Source organism: Schistocerca piceifrons, chromosome X (assembly GCF_021461385.2).
Source record: "Schistocerca piceifrons isolate TAMUIC-IGC-003096 chromosome X, iqSchPice1.1, whole genome shotgun sequence".
NCBI classification, from domain to species: domain Eukaryota; kingdom Metazoa; phylum Arthropoda; class Insecta; order Orthoptera; family Acrididae; genus Schistocerca; species Schistocerca piceifrons.
In genome coordinates this window covers 87,665,776-87,692,684 of record NC_060149.1, presented here as the reverse complement: position 1 = coordinate 87,692,684, position 26,909 = coordinate 87,665,776, and the positions used below count along the sequence as shown (strand labels likewise).

The 26,909-nt window shown below is 42.4% G+C and overlaps 1 long non-coding RNA gene across 1 annotated transcript in view; it reads right to left on the bottom strand.

The window, feature by feature from the left end:
• LOC124721094 overlaps positions 1-26,909 on the bottom strand; it is a 209,024-nt gene that overhangs the window by 48,796 nt on the left and 133,319 nt on the right. The window contains exon 3 of the long non-coding RNA XR_007006263.1: positions 2,480-2,599. This is a non-coding gene — a long non-coding RNA (uncharacterized LOC124721094). The remainder of the gene's footprint in view (positions 1-2,479; positions 2,600-26,909) is intronic.

Genomic DNA, 26,909 nt, shown 5'->3' with positions numbered 1-26,909 from the left:
TGTTTGGCACCATAAAACACATTTGAACTTCTCCTTCTCCATGACAACGCAAGGCCTCACACAAGTCTGCACACCCGAGAGGAACTCACAGAACTTCATTGGACTGTTGTTCCTCATCCACTCTGCAGCCTGGATCTCGCATCTTCCGACTTCCATTTGTTGGGCCAATGAAGGATGCACTCCGCAGGAAGCAGTACACGGATGATGGGGAAGTTATTAATGCAGCAAGATGTCGACCAGTAGAGTGGTACCATGTGGACATACAGGCCCTCCCAGTAAGGTGGCGTGGGGCCGTCGCATTGAACGAAGATTATGTTGAAAAATAGGGTTTTGTAGTCAAAAGAGTGGGAAGTAATATGATGTATCGGAATCCAGAATAAAACCAACCTGCTTTCACAAAAGATGTGTTGTACTTATTGAACGCCTTTCGTAATATGTTTCACGACACTTCTCGGAACATTCGCTAACGAAATGTCAACGATGAATCTCTCCGTGATACACAGATTTTATCTTTTATAGCCATCTCCACATACACCTATTCACCTTTCACATTTAATCATCTGTCTACTGTAACTTCAAGGATTTCAAACTGTCAAACACCGTAATGAACACAGTGAACGTTATTCAGATAAACAATTATTCAACATCCATGTTTAATCCAAACCTTTTTAAGTTTCAAACATAAAAAATATATTACACTTCTGGCTGCGAATTGTTTACGGCAGTTATTATATGAGAAAAAGAGACGGCATAACTCGGACGGTAAAGGGCAAGATTCCGCATAGACTGGCGGCTCTCCTCTTCCTGCTACGATGTGCCTCAGAGGACTGCCGACATCACCTGCACGTTGACTGATTCCTACCATTTCGTAACATAAATCTCCCATTTCTCAAATTCTCCAGTCGAATGCTTTTTCTAATTTTGAGTAAAATTTCAATCTGTTCCTCAGTGCTGTTGATATTTCATCCCTCTTTTACAACGTGTAATCTCAGCTTCGTGTTACTGCTAGCATAGGTTGAAAGGAGATGAATCAGATCCCTCTCCTTAGATTTCACCTCCTTGCTATCCTTTCAAGAACTGCGTCGAAATACGTAACCCACCTGGCCGATATAACTTGGAATAGACAACCAAATGGTAGAAATTAATAATTTTAAATTATTTCAAGATTGCAAGAAAAATCTGATGTAAATTAAAGACTAACAGTATAGAATCTAAGGATTTTTAAATATCTATTTAACTTGACCTCCTTGTATTCTTAACAAGCAGGAGTTTGCTTGGTTCTCTACTGACATAATAGGATGTATGCTAGAGCAAAGGGGTAGTGAAAGTGAGGCACTGCTTTGTCAGACTATATAATTTCCTGGATTTGTGCTCAGATTTACAATGACAGCTACATACTCCGTTCACTATGTCCTGTCTATGACTTACGTGCATATACATTAAATTTTACCTTATGTCAGTTGTAAGCAGAACTAGCAAATTTTTTAAGTTTTTACTGAGGACATTTCCTCTTTTCTGATGTATTTTCTGAATATGGCCATTGTGTGGCTAGATCTGTCACGGTTACAAGCGTGAAATAAAAATACTTTTACAAGAAAAATTTAGTACATAATTTAATTTTCTAGCAAAAGACGAATGACAAACTTTTTTATTCATCGAAAATCATATGTACCACCGTCAACTGCTGTGATTAACCTTTATTAATGCTACCAGTTTTGACTGTCATCATCAGACATCCGAATGTTTGCAATCTCAGCATCTGTTTACACATGTGCATATGTCTCATTCCACTCTACATAATGTGAGAAACGCTAACTGAACCTTACTACTCAATTCATAAAGTCAAAATTTTGCGCAAAAGGCCCAGTTCGTCAATGGTACAATAGTAAAAGACATTAATATGATTTATGTAAAGGTTTTTTTTTTAAATTACCGCTACCAGTCACTAACTTTGTCAACTATTGTATTACTTATTTATTTAGTGACATGTTTCGAGGGTTAAACCTCATCTTCAAGCTAAATGGCATTACAAAAATAACTTTACAATAAGATCATACTAATGTTACATAGTCTTTTCGTAAATGCTGTGGTCATCTTTGTTCTTCTGGCGTGGCAGTCTCGTTTGCAGCATTTACGAAAAGACTATGTAACATCAGTATGACCTTATTGTAAAGTTGTTTTTGTAATGCCATTTAGCCTGAAGACCAATAGGTGATCAAGTTTGTGACTGGTAGCGGTAATAAAAAAAAAACTTTTACATATTTCTTGAGAGTCATGGTCGAAAAATAGTCAAAATGGCTTCAAATTCATTAATATGATTTTCGCAGCAGCTGATATCGGTGTAATATGATTTTACATAGGTTTCTGCAAGTTGTCCTGCAGCATCTTCTGCAAGTGTTTCAAAATTTTTGTCGTTCACTGCAGGGAGCTCGGAGATTGCCAGAGAGTTTACTTAACGCAGGTCGTTATTGCCGCCTACCTTGGTGTCCATCGGCGTGAGGCTGACGGACGTCACGTCTTGGCCGCCGAGCGCTAAAGAAAAGAATCCGGCGTCCAACTCGCCTTCCTGAGCCATGCTCACAGACGTGGGAGAGACAGCCTGAAAAAATGATGAAAAAGGGATCACTTTAATCCTATCTATGTAAATAAAAACGTAAATGTTCGTTTATTCGAGATCGTATCTCTCCGAAAATTCTTCACCGATTTTATTGGAATTTTAATGTGTGTGTGTGTGTGTGTGTGTGTGTGTGTGTGTGTGTGTGTGTGTGTTGCTTTTATATATATACCGAATCGCGGTTTTCGGCAAAATGTTTTTAGCGTTGGTATTAACTGAGATATTTAAGTAAGTACTTCTTTTTAAATGAAACCGAATACTTTTTACAACTGTAATCGACAGCTCTTGAGAAGACAATTACAGTGATATAGCGTTTGTTAATGTTAACGCTGAAATCTGTCGTAAAAATATTCGAAAAATGTCCTAGAATGTGAGAGAACGGTGGCCGGAAACGATATTTGCGTTGCAGAGACTGCCAGGCAGGCGTCTCGGACCAGGCTGCGTACTTGCATACCGTAAGGTAGACCTGCGCTTCGAGAATAAAACTATATTTCCCCTTGAACCAACTTACGATCTAGATGCACGTTCAACTACGAATGGTGTATATGAAAATACGACATAGAGTAGAATCTAGCGTATCACAAAGCGTTCCCAGATTTACGTGAGCTGAAACAAAGGCATCAACTGTTCATTCTTCAAAAAATAAAGAGATCTTATACGTTGCAAAAAGCAACTACTGCATTGAATATCTAAATTTTAGAAGGAAGATTTGACCTCTCTTTTTCTGTACGTGGCTGTGTGCTTCTTAGAGATAAAACGCATGCTGTCGGACAACTGTCTCTATCTACACTGCTCTAAATTATATCATATGGGATTAATTCGTTGGACTAAACATTTTATTAAAATATTTTGGTGACCACCTGTACACCGCAAAATAAATATTCTTCTTAACGAAACGTCGTTTCATACTGAACGTAAGCGCGTAATGACAGTGTTACCAGCTACGTACAATACACGCTGTCGACTTATTTGATACTGCAACGCAATTTCGTACACACGTAAATGAAATAAATAATTTACTAACAATGATTTGGTAACCACGCGAATCACATAACATAAATTACGTATTTAAAAAAACTTTAATCTTTTTTCAAGCATCTGTTCAAACTGCTGACCATGGACTGAAAGGCATATTTGCAATCGCCGTTCGAAAGAACGATGAACAGATTTAATTACAGTGGATGATATGGTAGAGCACGCAGTGGCGAACTCGACGTCATATGTCGTCTGTCATAGTTTGGGCTTCTTCATAGACTGCACCTTTGAGTGCTCCCCAAAGAAAGAAATCGAGAGGAGCCAAATCGGGAGACCTCGCAGGCTAATTGGCAACAGAATTTCGTCTCATCCAACGTCCAGAAAAGTTCTCATTCAGTATTTGCGTTCCAACACAGGACGAGTGAGCTGGACGAGCGTCGTGTTGCAGACAAATGCATTGTCGAATATCCAGCGGTACCTCTTCTAGTAGAACCAGAAGAATGTTTGTCAGAAAGTGTGCGTACGAATGTCAATTTAGAACGCCTGAGATGAAGTAAGGTCCCACAACGTAATTTCCTATGATGGCACAACATATGCTTACGCTCCACCGCCGTTGATGTTGCACCTGACGAAGCCAGTGTGGATTTTTGGCTGTCCAGTAGAGCACGTTATGCAAATTTACATTAGCGTCGGTAGCTTCATCGGTAAAGAGCACACGTTGGTAAAAAATAGAGTCGTCTCTCACTTGCTGAAGGGCAAACCTACAAATTCTGTACGACGTTCCAAATCACGATAGTCGAGTGCCTGATGTAGTGACAGGTGATAGGTATGGAAATTCTGCCGATACAGGACACGAATGACTCTCGTCTGGTTGATTCCACATTCCTTGGCAATATGTCTCGTACCACTGTGCGTATTCATTATCGTCGTTGCCAGAACAGCTTCTTCGTATTCTCTGTCAGTTGCAGTCTTCTTTCTTGTCCTCTTTTTGGCGTTGAAGCAGTCTGTTCGCACTAGCGTCTTAATACTTGTGATTCGTGCAATTACCTGGCGCGTCAGACATTGGGGAGCCGTATAGATAGTCCTATACCGCTGTGCTGTTTTTACGGCATCTCTTTTACATTCACCGTATATAAATAGTGCATCCAACTTTTATCCGTGTACATGTGTGCACGCAACGAATGTTGAAGCAGAAATGAACGGCCTGCAGTGCACACAAGTAAACAGACAAATGCGTTGACACTCTGACAGCGTAGCACGAGAGCTCTGCTTGGCGGTGTTTGCGCAGCTAATGCCGATTCCTGCCACCGTGCTCTCAAATTTTAGGACATTTCTCGAAATGTTTTACCAGCGATAAAAACGCAAGCCAAACAAAAAAAAATACGTGGTGTCAAACCAAATCTGTCTACACATATCGATATCACAGGCGTTACCCACAGTTTGCTGCAATATGCAATGAAATATGGGAGGTAAACCTAAAGATTATGCCTCCCTTCTCCCAATGGAGGTCAACATAGAGCCGAGCCCAGCACGGAAGCGCTCTGCCAGTTCAAGACCTCAGCTACAGCAGTCAAAATCGTAGTGTAGCACTGGCGAGTAGTTTAAGTTTCAGATTAACCTATACTGTTGTAAGTGTCGAACACTGAACTGCAAGGGAACAGTCTGTTAATTAGTGCATCAGGTGATGTATTCAAAGACAATGACAGTTGCAAAATTACCCAGAACTCCTGTGACAAAGAAATGTTTAAAGGTTAAGTAAAATTTTTATTCATTTACGTAATAAGGCAAACTAATATTTAATGATTTACTGTTCATAAGTGCCCCCTCACCGAGCAACCAGAGAGCGAACAGTTACTGTTGGACGAAAGTAGTTTTTTGTAATGACAACATACTAAATATACAGAGGACAAAAGTCATATGATAGCGATATGCATGCGCATATACAGATGGTGGGAGGGTCATTTACACAAGGTATAAAACGGCAATGCTTTGTCGCAGCTGTCATTTGTTCTCAAGTGATTCATCTGAAAAGGTTTTCAACGTGATTATGGCCGCGTGATGGGAATTAACGGCCTTTGAACGCGAAATGTTAGCTGGAGCTAGATGCATGGGACATTCCCTTTCGGAAACCGTTAGAGAATTCAATAATCCGAGATCCTCTGCGTCAAGAGTGTGCCGAGAATAACAAATTTCAGGCACCACCTCTCACCAAGAACAACACAATGGCCAACGGCCTTCACTTAACGACCGAAAGCAGCAGCGTTTGCGTAGAGTTGTCAGTTCTAACATGAAAACCACACATTGCATGTTGTACCACCATACAGCGAGACCTTCAGAGGTGGTGGTCCAGATTTCTGTACACACCGGTACCTCTAATACCCAGTAGCACGTCCTTTTGCATTGATGCATGCCTGCATTCATCGTGGCATACTATCCACAAATTCATCAAGGCACTGTTGGTCCATATTGTCCCACTCCTCAACGGTGATTCGGTGTAGATCCCTCAGAGTGATTAGTGGGTCACGTCGTCCATAAACAGCCCTTTTCAATCTATCCCAGGCATGTTCGATAGCGTTCATTTCTGGAGAACATGCTGACCGCTACAGTCGAGCGATGTTGTTATCCTGAAGGAAGTCATTCACAAGATGCGCACGACGGGGGCGCGAATTGTCATCCATGAAGACGAATGCGTCGCCATTATGCTGCCGATATGGTCGGAAGATGGCATTCACGTATCGTACAGCCGTTACGGCGCCTTCCATGACCACCAGCAGCGTACGTCGGCTTCACATAATGCCACCCGAAAACATCAGGGAACCTGCTCCTTGCTGCACGCTGGAAAATTTGTCTAAGGCGTTCAGGCTGACCAGGTTGCCTCCAAACACGTCTCCGACGTTTGTCTGGTTGAAGGCATATGTGACACTCATCGGTGAATAGAACGTGATACCAATCCTCAGCGGTACATTCGGCATGTTGTTCGGCCCATCTGTACTGTGCTGCATGGTGTCATGGTTGCGAAGATGGACCTCGCCATGGACGTCAGGAGTGAAGTTGCGCATCATGCAGCCTCCTGCGCACAGTTTGAGTCGTAACACGACGTACTGTGGCTGCACGAATAGCATTATTCAACATGGTGGCTTTGCTATCAGGGTTCCTCCGAGCCATAATCCTTAGGTAGCAGTCATCCACTGCAGTAGTAGCGCTTGTGCGGTCTGAGCGAGGCATGTCATCGACAGTTCCTGTCTCTCTGTATCTCCTCCATGTCCCAACAACATCACTTGAGTTCACTCCGAGACGCCTGGACACTTCCCTTGTTGAGAGCCCTTCCTGGCACAAAGTAACAATGCGGACGCGATCGAACCGCGGTACTGACCGTATAGGCATGGTTGAACTACAGACACCATGAGACGTGATGGAATGACTGGAACTGATCGGCTGTCGGACCCCCTCCGTCTAATAGACGCTCATGCATGCATGGATGTTTACATCTTTGGGCGGGTTTAGTGATATCTCTGAACAGTCAAAGGGACTGTGTCTGTGATACAATATCCATAGTCAACGTCTATCTTCAGGAGTTCTGGAAACTGAGGTGATGCAAAACTTTTTTTGATGTGTGTATGAATAGTAACAGAAAACGCAGCATTTGGAAAGAAACTGGCAAAGAAATGGGGGTACTGCTTACAATGTCCTTTTGCCAGATCAAACTTCCTTGCATGGAATCCAGATAATCTTTCGATCTATCCCGTATCTGGATAGCATTATTTTCGAAATTGGTCCCTATATGATTTAGGTATTGTAACTCTGCCTCTTTAGTCGCTTCATTGTCAACAACACTGTACCTATCTTAAAAAATTGTGTAAGACACCACAAGAGGCAAGAATCATGTTCTCTACACATTCCAGACTGAGACAGATCTCGCGACAATAAATCCTAAAATTTTGGTGCAGTATTCCAAAAGCTTTTCAGAAACTCTTCAGGCTCTGTTATGTCTGTATATGAACACTTTTTTCGATTGATCATCTTATTTTGTATAACGTTAAAGGTCTTATCAAATAGGCTTTTAATGGAAAAACTTCCTTGCCACGTGAGGCAGTCGGGGCCTCGTGACTGGTTATCCTTTGGGCTTGGCATATTCAAAGTATTTCTTTCCAGTTTTGTTGCTAAATTTGATCGTGAGAAGATCCCCAGATCGCTATTCTTTCCTAGGCCACCAACGTTCACATATATAAATTTATAGTCTCCTTCCTGACATAACTAAGAAATTATTATCGCAGGGATGTTACTTTCATCCATTTTTCTCGGAGGTTGCCTAACGACTTCCATATAAAATTTGTTACGTATTGTAGCACCGCTGCAGTTCAAACGCGGTGTACTAATAGACACGCATCGTGCGGCACCACTCTGCTCCACTGGAGTTCTGCTAAGTGTGGTCTTAACTTAAAAGCGCAGGGACACCTTCTTCTTTCGACGGCACTTTGTCACTACGTTAGGTGCGCTTCTGGATCTGGATCCACTCCAACTACGGTCCATTTCTACTATAGGGATCCATTAGATTCTAGGTGAGCCGATCTTATCCAGTTGACGATGGTCATTACCGAATTTTACACACGCAAGTAAGCTCAACTAACCGTATGCGTTGTTGTGCGAAATCCAGTTAGCACTTCTCCCGTTTACTGGTGAGTTACATTTTCATTCTTACCCTGGAGCTACTGACCTCTATAACTGCGATTCTTTTGACTTATTATTTTAATTACTGTAACAACTGGCACCTGTTTCCTGAATGATAGCATTCATTTATTACAGGAACTTCCACACCCACATTTTCTCATCTTATGGATTTTATTTAGGACGCCCACCATCCGTGTTTAACAGCCTTTTAGTTCGATGACAACCGTTGATGAATCACTAACTTTCGTTTATTGCAACACCTTGGAACATCGCAGTTCTCATCAGGCATTAAGTCATGACTTGTAGGTAATGAATGTGAAAATTGACGATCAACAGTACCATATAATACTGCCTCCGTAACGAAAGTTTAACAGTTAACTATACGGAAAAGCACTTGTGGTGAAAGCTTTTCAAGTTTCTTTATATTCATCTACGATTTTTATTATATTATATATTATATATTATATTATATATTTAGTTCGATGACAACCGTTGATGAATCACTAACTTTCGTTTATTGCAACACCTTGGAACATCGCAGTTCTCATCAGGCATTAAGTCATGACTTGTAGGTAATGAATGTGAAAATTTACGATCAACAGTACCATATAATACTGCCTCCGTAACGAAAGTTTAACAGTTAACTATACGGAAAAGCACTTGTGGTGAAAGCTTTTCAAGTTTCTTTATATTCATCTACGATTTTTATTATATAAAAATTGTAATTCCTTTATACAATAATGCATCTGAGGATGCAACTTTAAGGAGCGAAACCAGTCGTTGGTCTTTGAATGAACTACATTAAATAACTAATGCAGTCATACGGACTTTCATTCGTCCTAATCTGAATTGGCTAATAACAACTTTTGTAATATTACAGTACAAACGTTCCAGTTCAATCAGTCATTAACTGCATTAAATGTCCTACAAAAGGTTCGGTTCATTATTTTTTTGTAGGACTAATAGTTTGCACGTAGCGAGCGAGAGAATATGAAAATTCATGCAGGTATCGTTTGAAGGCCAGATACAACACTTTGGGTTGCATAAAACATCAGCATGGGCAGCTGAATCACCCTGTATAACATCATTTCCAAAATACAAAACTAAAAGTTACGTGAAGCATATTTTATGACTGCATTTACAAGTCGTTCTGATTTCTTTCTCCTTACAGTGGCAGATTACTCGACTTCGTCTCAACATCAGCTTAATTAGTGCCTGTATGAAGTAAGTGCCGAAATCTGTATTTCAGTTTTAAGAATCAATCATGTGTAAATCTTATAATGTCTTAACAATATCAGATATTAGTGGATGATTAATGCAGTTTTACTAAGATAACAGAAAAAGCTGAAACACAACAGATCCCAGCTGAGACCACAGTATCTACTTGTAATGGAGCTGTACACTGAGATAACAGGTGTCATGGGATACCTCCTAATATCGTGTCGGACCTCCTTTGACCGGTGTAGTGCAGTACCTCTACGCGGCGTGGATTCAATACGTTGTCGGAAGTCCCCTGAAGAAGTACTGAGCCATGTTGCCTCTATAGCAGTCCTAATTGCAAAAGTGTTGTGGGTGCAGGATTTTGTGCACGAACTAACCTCTCGATTATGTCTCATAAATGGGATTCATGCCGAGCTATCTGGGTGGCCATGTCATTCACTCGAATTGTTCAAAATGTTCATCAAAGCAGTCGCGATCAGTTGTGGAACGGTGAGATGGCACATCGTTGTTTGGGAACATGAAGTCCACGAATGGCTGCAAATGGTCTCCAAGCAGCCGAACATAGGCATTACCAGTCAATGAACCGTTCCATTCCATGTAAACACAGCGCACACCATTATGGCGCCGCCAGGAGCTTGCACAGTGGCTTGTTGACTACGTGGGTCCATGGCTTCATGGAGTCTGCACTACACTCGAACCCTACAACCAGCTCATATTAATTAAATGGGGACTCATCTGACCAGGGCACGGTTTTCCAGTCGTCTAGGGTCCAATCGATATTTCCTCGAGCCCAGGTGAGGTATTGCGAGCGATATCGTGCTGTTAATAAAGGCAGTCGCGTCGGTCGTCTGTTGCCGTAGCCCATTAAGTCAAATTTCGCCGCACTGTCCTAACGGATACGTTTGTCGTACATCCCATGTTGATTTCTGCAGTTATATCGCGCAATGTTGCTTCTCTGTTAGCACTGACAAATCTACGCAAATGCCACTGCTCTTGGTCGTTAAGTGAAGACCGTCGGCCAGTGCGTTGTCCTTGGTGACAGATAATGCCAGAAATTTGGTCGGCACACTCTTGTCACCATGGATTTCGGAATATTGAATTCCCTAACGATTTCCAGAATGGAATGTCCCATGTAATTACCTCCAACTACTTTTCCACGTTCATAGTCTGTTAATACCCATCGTGCTGCCATAATCGCGTTGGAAACCATTCCACATGAATCACCTGAGTACAAATGACAATTCCGCCAAAGCACTGCTCTTTTATACCTTGTGTACGTGACTTTACCACCATTTGTATATGTAGATATAGCTATCACGTGACTTTTGTCAGTTCAGCGTGTGACAGTGAGACGAAATAAGTCTGTTAAACTGCTTATTTCAGAGAAGTAAAATCTAGAATCAGATTTTGTCACCTCTGCGGCGTAGTAAGTCTTGGCAGTTGCTAGAGTCTCTCCCGCCACAGCTCCGATCCGATTGCATGGTTCAAAAATGGCTCTGAGCATTATGGGACTTAACTTCTGAGGTCATCAGTTCCCTAGAACTTGGAAGTACTTAAGCCTACCTAACCTAACGACATCACACACATCCATTCCCGAGACAGGATTCGAAACTGCGACCGCCGGCCGGTGTGGCCGAGCGGTTCTAGGCGCTTCAGTCTGGAACCGCGCTACCGCTACGGTCGCAGGTACGAATCCTGCCTCGGGCATGGATGTGTGATGTCCTTAGGTTAGTTAGGTTTAATTAGTTCTAAGTTCTAGGCGAGTGGTGACCTCAGATGTTAAGTCCCATAGTGCTCAGAGCCATTTGAGCCGAACCTGCGACCGCAGCGGTCGCGCGGTTCCTGACTGTAGCGCCTAGAACCGCTCTGCCACTCCGGCCGGCCCGATTACATGAGTTTGGTCTTTGTCGGGTCTTACAGGACATCTCGGCAGGTAACTCAACGTGTGATACGTTGCATACAGCATAAAAGATTTAAGTTTCAGCATTGCACATGAGTCATATGTACCAGCATCCAATATTTTCGATATCACGTCCCCAGTTTGCCCAAATTACCTATAAATATTACTAAATTAATGTCCCCCGCCGAGTATTTTTATCTGTATGTGAAGTTTAATCTTAGGAACTACGGTAGAGATTTTGATACAGTTTTGAATAATTGATACAATGATTAACAAGGATGGTTTGTGTTCATAATTATTTAAATATCTCGTGCAAATTAGCTGAACTACGACGAATTTAAATCCCCCACCACGTTTGTCTATCTGTTTGCAGTCAGACTATGGATGTGATGAGAGTGATGTGAAGTTCCAGATGTGGACTGATGGAATAATTTATATGTTATATCTGTTGCGGTATGTTGCATATAGGTATTCGGTACATTGCTTGATAGTTACTACGTAGAAAACTCGGCCAATAGCAAATAAAGGGAAAAATTTTACAGTCTATAATGGACAATGTTTTACTCTAAGAAATGATACATTTTTAGCTAATAGATACATTGATTGACGAGAAAGGTTTGTGTGTACAAACTATTGGCACCACATAAGACAAGTCGTCCAGCAGTAGATACTTCTTGCTACCATGTGAAGCTGTATCGTGTCGCTAGTTCCATACTAATATGAAAGAACCAAGGATGGTGTAGTTCTAGTATACAAACTTTTGTACAATTCATGTTACATTTTATCACATGAATATAAAGACAAGAAGCCTGAGTTCTGATAGCTGTCGAAGTAACTTTGTCACATGGATATAAAGACCAGAAGCCTGAGTTCTAATAGCTGTCGAAGCAACTTCTGTTTAGAAGTGGTTTCGTAAATGAGTTACTGTCATAAGTAAGTGATGGGTGTTTTGCTCTACCGATGATGAGGTATCAGTGAACCCGATGATCGTTATTACGAATTCTCAGGTGAAACTGTTTTCAATGCTGTAACTTGAATTCAGGTGATCTTGTCAACCTACAGTCGTGAAGTTATGTGGATTTTTTGGTTGGGGAACCCAGAGCGTCATGTACACCGACCGACTCAAGATGGTCTGTTTCTGTTTTATCCCTCTGTGAAGCATGAGCGTTCTCTTAAGTGTAACTATTCACTTTCAGTGGCTGTGACGATTGCGTTATAGGGTTCTTTCAGGATTTATTTCCGTTGCCTTTGCGGACGGAGTGTGGGAAGATCAACTGCTTGTATACATCTGTGTGATCATTTATCTATCTAATTGTAGCTGCACAATCTCTATAATGTTTAAAAAAGTCTCACATATTCCCATGTTAGGTAGTATTGGTTAAAACTACAATAAAATTTCCTATAATTGCATGTGCGGAAGCCAATACCAGATCAGCTATGGGCTGCACTATCCTCTCACTCTCATCTGTCTGTTATGTAGAAATTACACTGTGGGCTGTGCTGCAGACGGATATCACGCATCCTGACACATCATTCAGTCCTTCTTCGCAGTAAATCATGCCCTCTTTCGAATACACGTAGCTCCATTTGGAATGCATCACATGCAATGGCATTCGGAAGGACGACGGTTCAATCCCGCGTCCGGCCATCCTGATTTAGGTTTTCCGTGATTTCCCTAAATCACTCCAGGCAAATGCCGGGATGGTTCTTCTGAAAGGGCACGGTCGACTTCCTTCCCCATCCTTCCCTATTCCGATGAGACCGATGGCCACGATGTCTGCTCTCCTTCCCCAAACCAACCAACCAACCAACATGCAATGGTCGCATGTACCGGTAATGTCTGGATACTGTTGATGTGTTGGGCATACTCTAATACCTTTAAACGTCCCCATAGGCAAAAATTCAACAGATTCATGTATGGTCAACGGGGATTCCATGCCACCAGGCCTCCTAACGTAATTGATCTCCCATGACACGTTGTGAAGAGACACTGTCATACGATCTATAGAAGATGGAGTTGTGCCCAATCGCACATAAACCAAAGTCATTGTCTTTTTGCAAGGGTAACGCTTTCTGCATACAGCAATTGGTAAAGCACAGCACCTGTTAATCTCTATGAAAAAGTGTATGGCGTAAAGAGTCTTTTACCAACAGCTCCTGCTCATACACTGAATACAATCCCGATTACTCACCCCAATGACAGCTCGAGAGTTTGCATCGATCACACGAGCACATTTTGGTAATACACTACGCCATATTTTGTGATGGTCTTCAAAACCAAATACCATGTAATACCCGTCACAATTAAAATGGTTAATATCTGAGCAAGTACTGGTTACTGACTTTTGGTCTGGAACTTTTCTCCTAGTTTTGACCAATATTACCACTAGTAGGAATATGTGACACTTTCGTTAAACACCCTTTATTTATGTAGTGAGCTGAAAATATTCTCAGTTTCTGCTCCGAAAGTTCATAAAATTTCATGAGCAAGTGCTTGGTAGATTTAAGGTGTCTTTCTTTGAGTACTCGCGAATAACAGTTCTTTAACATTTATGTTTCACTCTCTCGCTAGTCTAACAACCCTTTGATTGCTCGCCCCTCCATTCTTTGAATACATTCAATATTGCCCAAGCAGCATGGCTGGGCCAGTTCAGTTGCAGTCTGCATTGTTGCCAGATTTCTGCACTCCCCCTGGCCCTATAACATAATGCACTGTTGCCAGATTTCCACCCCCCTCCCTTCTCCCCACCCATCCACTGCTTAGGCCAATTTCCCTATGTATAAAATGGTGGGAAATTAAAAAATTAGCGGTAAATTCAAAATAACGCCTAATTCTCTGATGTCATTGTGGAAGTAGGATACTTACCCTAAGTGTGGAATGGTGGGAAAATAAAAAATGGATAACTGCCTGACTGGTTGAAAATCTAAGATGGCAGACCCAGGAATACTGGTTCACATGGTTAAAATGGCTCTGAGCACTATGGGACTTAACTTCTGAGGTCATCAGTCCCCTAGAACTTAGAACTACTCAAACCTAACTAACCTAAGGACATCACACACACCCATGCCCAAGGCAGGAATCGAACCTACGACTGTAGTGGTCGCGCAGTTCCAGACAGTAGCCCTAGATCCGCTTGGCCACTCAGGCCGGCGGAATACTGGTGCAGCCCAAATGTTTGTCAGATTTACTGGGGTTTTCCCATCCCTATTATGTCACAAACCAAGATGGTGGATCCTGGGCTATTGGTTCCTTACGTAACAATGATTTTGGGAGCAGGTACATCTTGATGTGGTGGAAACGTGATTTCCATGTAAACGAAATGTTAAACTCCAATCACTCTTCCTATAAACCGAAAACAATCTAATGTCCAGCTTAGGATGCCATTTTAAGTGATTATTAAGCGATTCCTCACATAAACTGTGTTTCACGTTATACTTAAGGCATCTAATAATTCCAGGAGATTTCCAAATGGTGACAGTTCGGGAGTCTGCAGATGTGACCCATGTGCGAAAGGATTTAATGATCATACTCGATTTGCGGGGTAGTCGGACTTATATTTGTGAGCTACCACTCTTCCACAGACATTGTTGTTGTTGTGGTCTTCAGTCTTGAGACTGGTTTGATGCAGTTCTCCATGCTACTCTATCCTGTGCAAGCTTCTTCATCTTCTAGTACTTACTGCGACCTACAGCCTTCTGAATCTGCTTAGTGTATTCATCTCTTGGTCTCCCTCTACAATTTTTGCCCTCCATGCTGCCCTCCAATGCTAAATTTGTGATCCCTTGATGCCTCAGAACACGTCCTACCAACCGGTCCCTTCTTCTTGTCAAGTTGTGCCACAAACTCCTCTTCTTCCCAATTCTATTCAATACCTCCTCATTAGTTATGTGATCTACCCATCTAATCTTCAGCATTCTTCTGTAGCACCACATTTCGAAAGCTTCTATTCTCTTCTTGTCCAAACTATTTATCGTCCGTGTTTCACTTCCATACATGGCTACACTCCATAAAAATACTTTCAGAAACGACTTCCTGACACTTAAATCTATACTCGGTGTTAACAAATTTCTCTTCTTCAGAAAGGCTTTCCTTGCCATTGCCAGTCTACATTTTATATCCTCTCTACTTCGACCATCATCAGTTATTTTGCTCCCCAAATAGCGAAACTCCTTTACTACTTTAAGTGTCTCATTTCCTAATCTAATTCCCTCAGCATCACCCGACTTAATTCGACTACATTCCATTATCCTCGTTTTGCTTTTGTTGATGTTCATCTTATACCCTCCTTTCAAGACACTGTCCATTCCGTTCAACTGCTCTTCCAAGTCCTTTGCTGTCTCTGACAGAATTACAATGTCATCAAAGAACCTCAAAGTTTTTATTTCTTCTCCATGGATTTTAATACCTACTCCGAATTTTCCTTTTGTTTCCTTTACTGCTTGCTCAATATACAGATTGAATAAAATCGGGGAGAGACTACAACCTGCCTTCTTTGGGATTGGAATTATTATATTCTTCTTGAAGTCTGAGTGTATTTCGCCTGTCTCATACATCTTGCTCAATAGATGGTAGAGTTTTGTCAGGACTGACTCTCGCAAGGCCGTCAGTAGTTCTAATGGAATGTTGTCTACTCCCGGGGCCTTGCTTCGACTCAGGTCTTTCAGTGCTCTGTCAAACTCTTCACGCAGTATCGTATCTCCCATTTTAACTTCATCTACATCCTCTTCCATTTCCATAATATTGTCCTCAAGTACATCGCCCTTGTATAGACCCTCTATATACTCGTTCCACCTTTCTGCTTTCCCTTCTTTGCTTAGAACTGGGTTTCCATCTGAGCTCTTGATATTCATACAAGTGGTTCTCCTTTCTCCAAAGGCCTCTTTAATTTTCCTGTAGGCAGTATCTATCTTACCCCTCGTGAGATAAGCCTCTTCGTCCTTACATTTGTCCTCTAGCCATCCCTGCTTAGCCATTTTGCACTTCCTGTCGATCTCATTTTTGAGACGTTTGTATTCCTTTTTGCCTGCTTCATTTACTGCAATTTTATATTTTCTCCTTTCGTCATTTAAATTCAGTATTTCTTCTGTTACCCAGGGATTTCCACTAGCCCTCCTCTGTTTACCTACTTAATCCTCTGCTGCCTTCACTATTTCATCCCTCACAGCTACCCATTCTTCTTCTACTGTATTTCTTTCCCCCATTCCTGTCAATTGTTCCCTTATGCTCACCCTGAAACTCTGTACAACCTCTGGTTTAGTCAATTTATCAGGGTCCCATCTCCTTAAATTCCCACCTTTTGCAGTTTCTTCAGTTTTAATCTGCAGTTCATAACCAACTGATTGTGGTCTGATTCCACGTCTGCCCCTGGAAATGTCTTACAATTTGAAACCTGGTTGCTAAATCTCTGTGTTACCATTATATAATCTATCTGATACCTTCTAGTATCGCCAGGATTCTTCCATGTATACGACCTTCTTTTATGATTCTTGAACCAAGTGTTAGCTATGATTAAGTTATGCTCTGTGCAAAGTTATACCAGGCGGCTTCCTCTTTCATTTCTTACCCCTTCCTACTCTCCAATTCTAGTCACCCATGACTATTAAATTTTCGTTCCCTGCACTACCTGAATAATTTCTGTTATCTCATCACACATTTCATCAATTTCTTCATCATCTGCAGAGCTAGTTGGCATATAAACTTGTACTACTGTAGTAAGAGTGGGCTTCGTATCTATCTTCGCCACAATAATTCGTTCACTATGCTGTATGTAGTAGCTTACCTGCACTCCTATTTTTTTTATTAATTATTAAACCTACTCCTGCATTACCCCTATTTGATTTTGTATTTATAACCCTGTATTCACCTGACCAAAAGTCTTGTTCCTCTTGCCACCGAACTTCACTAATTCCCACTATATCTAACTTTAACCTATCCATTTCACTTTTTATATTTTCTAACCTACCTGCCCGATTAAGGGATCTGACATTCCACGCTCCGATCCGTAGAACGCCAGTTTTCTTTCTCCTGATAACGACGTCCTCTTGAGTAGTCCCCGCTCGGAGATCCGAATGGGGGACTATTTTACCTTCGGAATATTTTACCCAAGAGGACGCCATCATCATTTAACCATACAGTAAAGTTGCATGCCCTCGGGAAAACTTACGGCTGTAGTTTCCCCTTGCTTTCAGCCGTTCGCAGTACCAGCACAGCAAGGCCGTTTTGGTTAGTGTTACAAGGCCAGATCAGTCAATCATCCAGACTATTGCCTCTGCAAATACTGAAAAGGCTGCTGCCCCTCTTCAGGAACCACACGTTTGTCTGGCCACTCAACAGATATCCCTCCGTTGTGGTTGCACCTACGGTACGTCCATCTGTATCGCTGAGGCACGCAAGCCTCCCCACCGACGGCAAGGACCGTGGTTCATGGGGGTGGGGGGTTGTCCACAGACATACTAAATAATATTAAATAATATCCTGACAAATACCGGTATCATTCCTCGACAAGGGTGCTTGTGTAGGAGATCTTTTGCTAGTCACAGCAGTGAGTGTCAGGAGGTGTGATGTGGAACAAAGATGCATGTTGACTTTCAGAAATTCTATGAGCCTGATAGGTTGCAGGACATTGAAATATGTTCAACTGTAGCAACATATTTCCGACGATCAATGAAGGCTTCTCTGAAATTTTTGGACGAAGTTCAGACTCTGAATACACACTGCTGGAAAAAAATTAATGCACCTGTGTTGATGATGGTTTCAGCATCATTCGCCAACAGAGAGCGTAGTGGCATAGCTACCAGAGCTCTCTCTGTGTCAACCCTTTAATAGGGAATGCCCACAGCAAGGAGGCGCAGTGTGGTGCAAACATGTGAAGCAAGCAAGCGACCTTGCCATGGAGATGCACTTGCGCTTCCTACAGCCAACCGAACGAGTTTGAAAGGGGTCAAATTGTGGCCTTCTCCTTTCGGAGAACTGCCACACAAGTTGGACATGCTGCATCAGTTGTGCAACGATGCTGGTAGCTGTGGTCATGTGAACATTCTCACACCCACAGACGAGGTTCTGGACATCCACGCACCACAGACGCCCGCCAGGATCGTCGTATCGTAAGGGCAGCAGCAGCAGATCGTACAGCTCCCCAAGCACAGACAGTGGGATTGCGAGCCTAGACATGTCAACACCAACTGTTGCAAACCCGTTAATAGCGGTGAGACAATGGACACGCATACCTCTAGCCTGTCTTCCAGTCATGCCACAACATTGATGAGCATTGATGTGCCAGGCTCAGGTGGTGCCATCAGGGGATCACTTGGAAGATGGAGTGGCGCACCGTGATCTTCAGTAATGAAACCAGATCCTGCCTACACACAAGTGATGGACATCTGTGCCTACAACGTAAACCTGGTGAGCATTGTATCGTAGAGTGTATCCATCTAAGACACACTGTCCCCACCCCGGGCCTTATGGTCTGGGATGTGGTAAGTTACAACTCTCATTCACCTTTAGTGTTTCTGGAGGGAACGCTTACCAGTGTTCGGTACGTGCAGAATGTTGTTAGACCTGTTCTTTTGCTGTTTTTGCCAAAGGAAGGTGATGTGTTCTTGCAACACGATAATGCTCGCTGATGCTTTGGCCGTGAAACTCAATCTATTCTGCAAGATGTGCAGCAATATTCCTGGCCAGCACGATCTCTGTACTTGTCTCCAACTGACCACATGTGGAATATGATGGGACCAGAAGTGACTCACGCGCCTGCTCAACCAACAACTCTTACAGAACTAGATGAACAGGTTGAGCAGGCGTGACATAATGCATCCCATGCAATCACCATCTGTACAATCGACTGGATGCCATAATTAGTGCCTGCACTGACGCACACGGAGGATATACCACATACTAATACGGGTGTAGGTTGCAGTAGGTACTGGGAGATGAAGAAGCTTGCACAGGATAGAGTAGCATGGAGAGCTGCATCAAACCAGTCTCAGGACTGAAGACCACAACAACAACAACAATACGGGTGTTTCAGCATGGGTCGATACCTGCTACCTCAGAACCACTTGTGCTATTGATCTGTAAATGTAATCATTTCATGTACTCTATATGCACTGGTACAACAATAAAGCTTGAGTGAACTGGAAATCACTGTAAGGTTTTATTACTTTTTTCTGGCATTGTATTACGAGAAAAGGAAATATGGCTGGAAACTGAACAATTTGTACATTCATCAGTGGAGACTAGATAATACTTTGTCACGTACATCTGCCTGTTACAGTGAAAGTGTAGTAATATGCCCCATGTTGCTGTGAAATTTTTACAAATGGCCCGTGTGACTGCAAAAATTGAACAAGTTGTCCCACGTTACAGTAAAATTGTTACAAAGCATCCAATCAAACAATGAAAATTATAATAAATTACCTAGTACACCACTACGTTACAGACAATTTAACTTGATGCCTGAAAGAAGTAGTGTTCCATGAGAGCTAAAGGCAGACCACAGACCCAGCTCAACATGTCAGTACACGTTCTGCTTAACTTACACACTTCAGTGTTCAGTGCAGATACTGGAGACCTCATAGCTCCAATATAGTGGTATCTTATTGGATCTTATTTCCTGAGAGCATACTGTGTCACAGTTGAAATATCTGTTTATAGCTCAAAAACATTCCATAGTTTGTCAAACTACTGCGCCGGCCCCAGATCGAATCCGCCCGGCGGATTAACGACGAGGGCCGGTGTGCTGGCCAGCCTGGATGTGGTTTTTAGGCGGTTTTCTACATCCCCCTAGGTGAATAATGGGCTGGTCCCTACGTCCCGCCTCAGTTACACGACTTGCAGACATTTGAAACACGTTCTCACTATTTCATGATTTGCACTAGATGCAGACAGCTGTGGTACACTGATTCCATCCCGGGGATTACAGGGTGGCAGCAGGAAGGGTATCCGGCCACCCCTTCACATTAACTTTGCCAAATTCGATTGTAACCATGCCGCCCGTGCGAAAACTGCAGGACACAGGCGCAAGCAAAAGAAGAAGAAGAAGTTGGTTAAACTACATAGATCGCAGCTTCTGTATATCCTACGGGGTTTCTCCTTGACATCACGGTGGAAGTATGGCCCTCCTGCTCAGTATAGAGTCCAATATGAATATTAAGTTTAAAATACAAGATGGCGATCCAGGGGGTCATCAGTGACATCAGAATCAAAATTGGCGATTCAAGGTGAGTAGCGAGCGATTTTCTTCCCCAACCTTGAAACGTTCCAATCTTCCTTTCTTGCTTCCTTCAGGATGATTGGCCTAGGTACACAACTGGCGCCTGCAACATTACCAGTCCAAAACAGTTGTTCCAATTTCTGTGGCACTGTAATCACCTACCCATCACTCATCCTCAACATCCAGGATTACTAGCCCTCAAATGGACTCACTATCTGTGCTCTGTACATAATTTTGAAAGATTGATCATCATCATGAAGTGCCATCACAGATCTACCACCTCAAGACAGAAGAAAAGCTAACTCACACAGATGTAAGTACTAACACATTCCTCTCTCTCAATGTTTATTATTATCATTATTCATTGTGTGTTCAAGTGAGTTGACCTAGGTTTCTTTTATTCCTTCCTCAGCACAACACCTCGCTTATGTACTTATAGATGATGCAGTGCCTCATACATTTGAGCAGTAGCAGCAGCAGATATCAGGTCAACAAGCAGACAAACTCTCTGATCCAGTGCCTGATATATTAGAGCATGACATAGAATTGTTTCTGCTACATCCAACACCGGAGCACCACCCGACAAGTCTCACGTAAATTATTTCAGAATGCTGCTGTTCAAAACTACTTATCAACTGACTGTCAACAGTTGAAAGTACGTTAATGTCATTTTAGCACCTGAGATAGAGTTTGATGTTAATAGTGAAATAGAGAATGTCCGGTGTGGTACAAACGAAGCAGTTCCGTGATATACAGTGAGTTCAACTGTGCAGCAAGCTGTCAAGCTGTATAACACAGAGGATGGCATGACAACCTACTAAAATTAAGTCTGTTGAGACATTTATATCTTTGGCAGCGACAGTGCGTCTATTGTCAACATGTCTGGAGGTGATACGACGGAGTTAACATCTAAAGACCCAAGAACGTGCTCGTGCTTAAAGTGCCCAAGTGTCATGAACCTATACAACTTACGCACTACATTATGGATCGTCATGGCCACGCTCATTCTATGGTGAATGCATATTAAACCACTCTTCAATGATGCTGTCAATTGTGTGTTGGAACTTAAAATTCACGATGAGAAGGGTGCGTTAGACAAGTATATAAGTGCTTGTATGTGTGCTATACGTAAGTCAGCTAATATTACTCCTATAAACAGAAATTCCATACAAGTGGAGTTTTCAGATGGCATACCAATTGGTTTGCAAGTAATACAGTTAGAATTTAAAGCATATAAAAACAGTTATTTGGAAAATATTGAGTGTGATACATAGGACTGATGTAGAAAACAGAGAATGACAACTTTTAACTTTGCACGGTTAGCAAAGTACAAAAAATGTATATTAACGATGTATGAAAATTGCATGAAATTACATACATAACAATGAGTAATATTTTAAAAGTTGCATTGTGTTTTATTCCATTACACATATCACTGAAAAGCACCTTTGTACCCCATCAGATATTCTCTATTTTTACTATAACTTCAAAGTCTATATCAGATACAATATTATTGAGGCTTTCATGGGCACTTCTTGACAATCTGCCAGTTGCGTCTGTCTCAGGTTCCTTGGTCGACGTTTCTTTGATGATTTTTCTCAGTTTTTCTCAGCACTTTTAAAAGGAAGGATCCAGAGGCCCGCTTTGGTACTATCAGTGATAGTGCGTTAACCAAATATGTAAGCCGCTGCAAAATGGACACAAGATACTACACTTGGAAAGCGTTCTGAGGACTTGTGTGTCCTCCGCCAGTTCCATAAGAAGTGTACAAAATTTAACTCTCGGCAAAGTGACACATGAGAAGAACAAATGTCAGGTATGCCCTTTCTGTCAAACATCCGTAGGATGACGGACAGAATCGGCCATATATTGACCCAACACAGCATAAAAACTATTTGCAAACTGACCAAGGGTGTCCCATATCAGCAAAGTACAAAATTGCACACTCGCAATGTCGTAAATATACCACATACACTATACACATCGAAAAGTCTATGTTGTAATGACTGGACGATCCATCAACATCAGTATCACCAAACATAAAAAGTATTGCAGGCTGATGCAGGTGGAGAAACTGACCATGGTGGAGTATGCTGTGTCAGACCAACTACGTAATAAAATTCACTGGCATGTAAGTTCTAGCTGTGGAGGAGAGCTACCATGCCCACTTGTTCATGAAAGCCATAGAGATCCATCAATAAACATGACAATAGCTTGAACAAGAAAGAAGGAACCCTCAAGGTGAATTCTGGATTTCCATGTTGCAGTGGACAATTGTTGCAGGTAGCAAGGCGAGAACCACAGTGATAATGACCATGGAAAATCCCTCAGACATTAGCACAATAGGGACATGTAATCTGTAGCCCCGAGCTTGTTTCCAGACCGCCACCAGCAATGCCACCCGCAGGTTCTGGCGAAACATCAAAATACAAAGGCCACTCCAAAAGAAATGCACACTATTTTGGTAAAAATACAGTTTTCATTCTGCATGTGCGAAAGTTTTAGAGTGCATAGATACATCCTTCCCGCTTGTTTTCAAACTTAGTTCAACCCGTTCCCGTGAATAGCGCCGTCACAGCATGTCTTCGAGATGGCTGCTACACTTGACGTTCGTCAGAAGCAACGTGCTGTCTTAGAATTCCTGTGCTGTGAAAACGAGACAGTCGGAAACATCCACAAGAGATTGAAAAAGGTGTATGGAGATGCTGCTGTCGATCGCAGTACAGTTAGTTGGTGGGCAAACAGGTTACGTGATGAAAGCGGGCACGGCAATATTGAGGATTGTCCTCGCAGCGGCAGGCCTCGTACTGCACACACTCCAGACAATGTGCAGAGAGTTAACGAATTGGTGACTGCTGACAGACGCATCACAGTGAACGAATTGTCACGCTACGTTTGGATAGGGGAAGGAAATGTTTGTAAAATACTGAAAGTGTTGGCGTTAAAAAAGGTTTGTGCCAGGTGGGTTCCTAGGATGTTGACAATGGCTCACAAAGAAACAAGAAAAACTGTATGCAGCGAACTTTTGGAACAGTACGAGAATGGTGGAGATGAATTTCTAGGAATAATTGTGGCAGGTGATGAAACATGGCTCCATCGTTTTTCGCCAGAGACGAAGAGGCAATCAATGGCGTGGCATCATGCAAATTCACCCAAGAAAAAAAAATTCAGAATCACACCTTCTGCTGGAAAAGTTATGGCTACGGTGTTTTTCGATTCCGAAGGACTCTTGCTTGTGGACATCATGCCAAGTGGAACCACCATAAATTCTGACGCATTTGTGACGACACTGGAGAAACTTGAAGCTCGACTGAGTCGTGTGCGACCACATCGGCAAACGCTGGATGTTTTGCTGCTGCACGAGATTGCACGGCCACATGACAGTCATAAAACCATGAAAGCGATTACAAAACTCGGATGGACAACACTGAAACACCCGCCTTATAATCCTGCCCTAGCTCCATGTGACTATCATCTCTTTGGGAAACTGAAAGACTCTCTTCGTGGAACAAGGATTGAAGATGATGACTCCCTTGTGCACGCTGCCAAACAGTGGCTCCAACAGGTTGGTCCAGAATTCTACCATACGGGTATACAGGACTGATTCCAAGATGGCGTAAGGCAGTTGAGAGGGATGGAAATTATGTGGAGAAATGAAAATATTGTTCATAAAAGATGTATCTACACACTATAAAACTTTCAAACATGTAGAACAAAAGATAGCATTTTTTAAAAAAAGTTGTGGTACATTTCTTTTGGAGTGACCCACGTAATCATCAAAAAACGTCAGTTGAAGAAACCGAGACAGAAGCCAACAGGCAGTTTATCTATTTCAGATGCTAAATGGACATTCAGTTACATCTACATGCATACCCTGCAAGCCACCATATGATGCGTGGCTAAGGCTACCTTATACTACTAGTCATTTCCTTTCCTATTCCAGTCATAAACAGAGCGAGGGAAAAACGACTATCTGTATGCCTCTAAAACTGGTTCAAATGGCTCTGAGCACTATGGGACTTAACTTCTAAGGTCATCAGTCCCCTAGAACTTAGAACTACTTAAACCTAACGAACCTAAGGACATCACACACATCCATACCCGAGGCAGGATTCTAACCTGCGACCGTAGCGATCGCGCGGTTCCAGACTGTAGCGCCTAGAACCGCTCGGCCACCCCGGCCGGCTCTGTATGCCTCTGCCTGAGCTCTGATTTCTCTTATATTCATGGTCTTTATGAGAAATTTTGGTTCTCTAAATTTGCAAAAAGAACATCTGAGTTCATGAAGCATCCCCATACAATTCACTTCGATCTGTTGGCAATCAGTTGATAAGCAGTACTGAACAACAGCATTCTGAGATGACTTAACTGAGGCTCAATGAGCGGTGCAGAAATTGGATATAGAGGAAACGCAAGGTCGGAAAGTAGTTCTATATGCAGACTTGGTTTCCACTCCATCGTCTTGGGAGCCGCATCATGGAGTGTGCCAACATTCTGACTTGTTTTCTGCTGCAACTCTCCAGATGTATCAGACACCACATCATCTACAGCAGGAAGCTGTCATGCTGAGGGAGCAAGGAAAAAAAATCACAGAAACTCAAATACACACACAATGAATAATAATAATAATAATAATAATAATAATTGTTGTATCCGCGGACCCAACCGAATAGCGCGCGCGCCCTGCCGTCGCCTCGCTTGCCACAGTTTCCCGTCGCGACCGCCGGCGGCGCATGGCGTTGCCGCCGACCGAAGACGTCGCGCCATTGCTGAGCTGGGGCCTACAGCTCCCTCTGGCTACACGATATAACAGGAGCGCTGGCCCCGAGTCAGAGAGTCTTGCAGACAGCTCGTTCCAGTCGTCAGTGCCGTCGTTCGTTTTCTGGTTAGCTAGCTCGCTGTGTGATTCAGTATTGTATAACGTCTTAGGCCACGAATCAGGAATATTCTTTGGACACTAATTGGAGGAGGAGGAGGAGATTAGTGTTTAACGTCCCGTCGACATCGAGGTCATTAGAGACGGAGCACAAGCTCGGATTAGGGAAGAATGGGGAAGGAAATCGGCCGTGCCCTTTCGAAGGAACCATCTCAGCATTTGCCTGAAGTGACCTAGGGAAATCACGGAAACCCTAAATCAGGATGGCCGGACGCGGGATTGAACCGTCGTCCTCCCGAATGCGAGTCCAGGACACTAATTGGAACTGTATCTACGGTACACTCTTCGCTCTCAATAAAGCTAAGTAACTGTTTTATACTAGCTGGCGCTTATGTGTCACTAATCGTTTTCATGCCACCAGATTTTAGTCACAACCTGGTCACGTCCCACTCCATATCCAAATTATGGTTGCCACGCCCGGGCAGCCATAATAATAATAATAATAATAATAATAATAATAAACAATGAAAGAGAGGAATGACCATGTGCAAGTCTGTTTTTTCTGTCTGGAGGTGAGTTGATGACTCTGTGATGACATTTCGTAATGATGATCGGCCTTTAACTATGGTGTATAGTGTACAACAGGCGACTCCACTTGAAGGCTAGTAAGACTGAGGATGTCGTATGGAAAACTGGAACAGCTATTTTGGACTGATAATACTGCAGGCTGCACTCATATATCTAGGTCAATCATCTTCAATTGCCGTCTTGGATTCTGACATCGTCGGTGACATACCGGATCCCCATCTTCGACTGTAATGTCATTGGTCCACCATCTTGGATTACCTTCCTGAATTTAAAACTTAATGGTCATCTTGTAATCCATACTTAGTACAACTGACATACTTCTGTTGTGAAAGTCCCACAGGGTACACAAAATCTATCAGTCATGCAGACTACTTTAGCTATGGAATGTTTTTGGCTACAAACAGAATGCAACCATTACACAATATGATGCCAAGCAAAAAATAAAGTAGTATACAACTATCTTACAACAGCACTGAACGCTTTTGAAAGCTATGACGTTACATCTATTAATAGTCTCATATCAGCACTATCGGTATGTGACTGATGCAGAACTTGTTTTGGCCATGTTGTGTTGCGTCTGTGGTCTGCCTTCAAGCTCTGGTGGAACTCTACTATTTGCAGGCGTTCAGTGAATTTTGCTGTAACATAAAAGTGTATTTGGTAATTTGCTACAATTTTCATTGTATTATGGGGTGTTTGATTACAGTTTCATTGTAATGTGAATAATTTGTCACTAATTTGACTTTAACATAGATAATTTGTTAGAAGTCTTAGTAAAACTGGGTAATTTGTTAGAATTTTTGTTGTAACATGTAGTAATTTGTTATAATTTTCACGGTAACATGGGGGTATTTC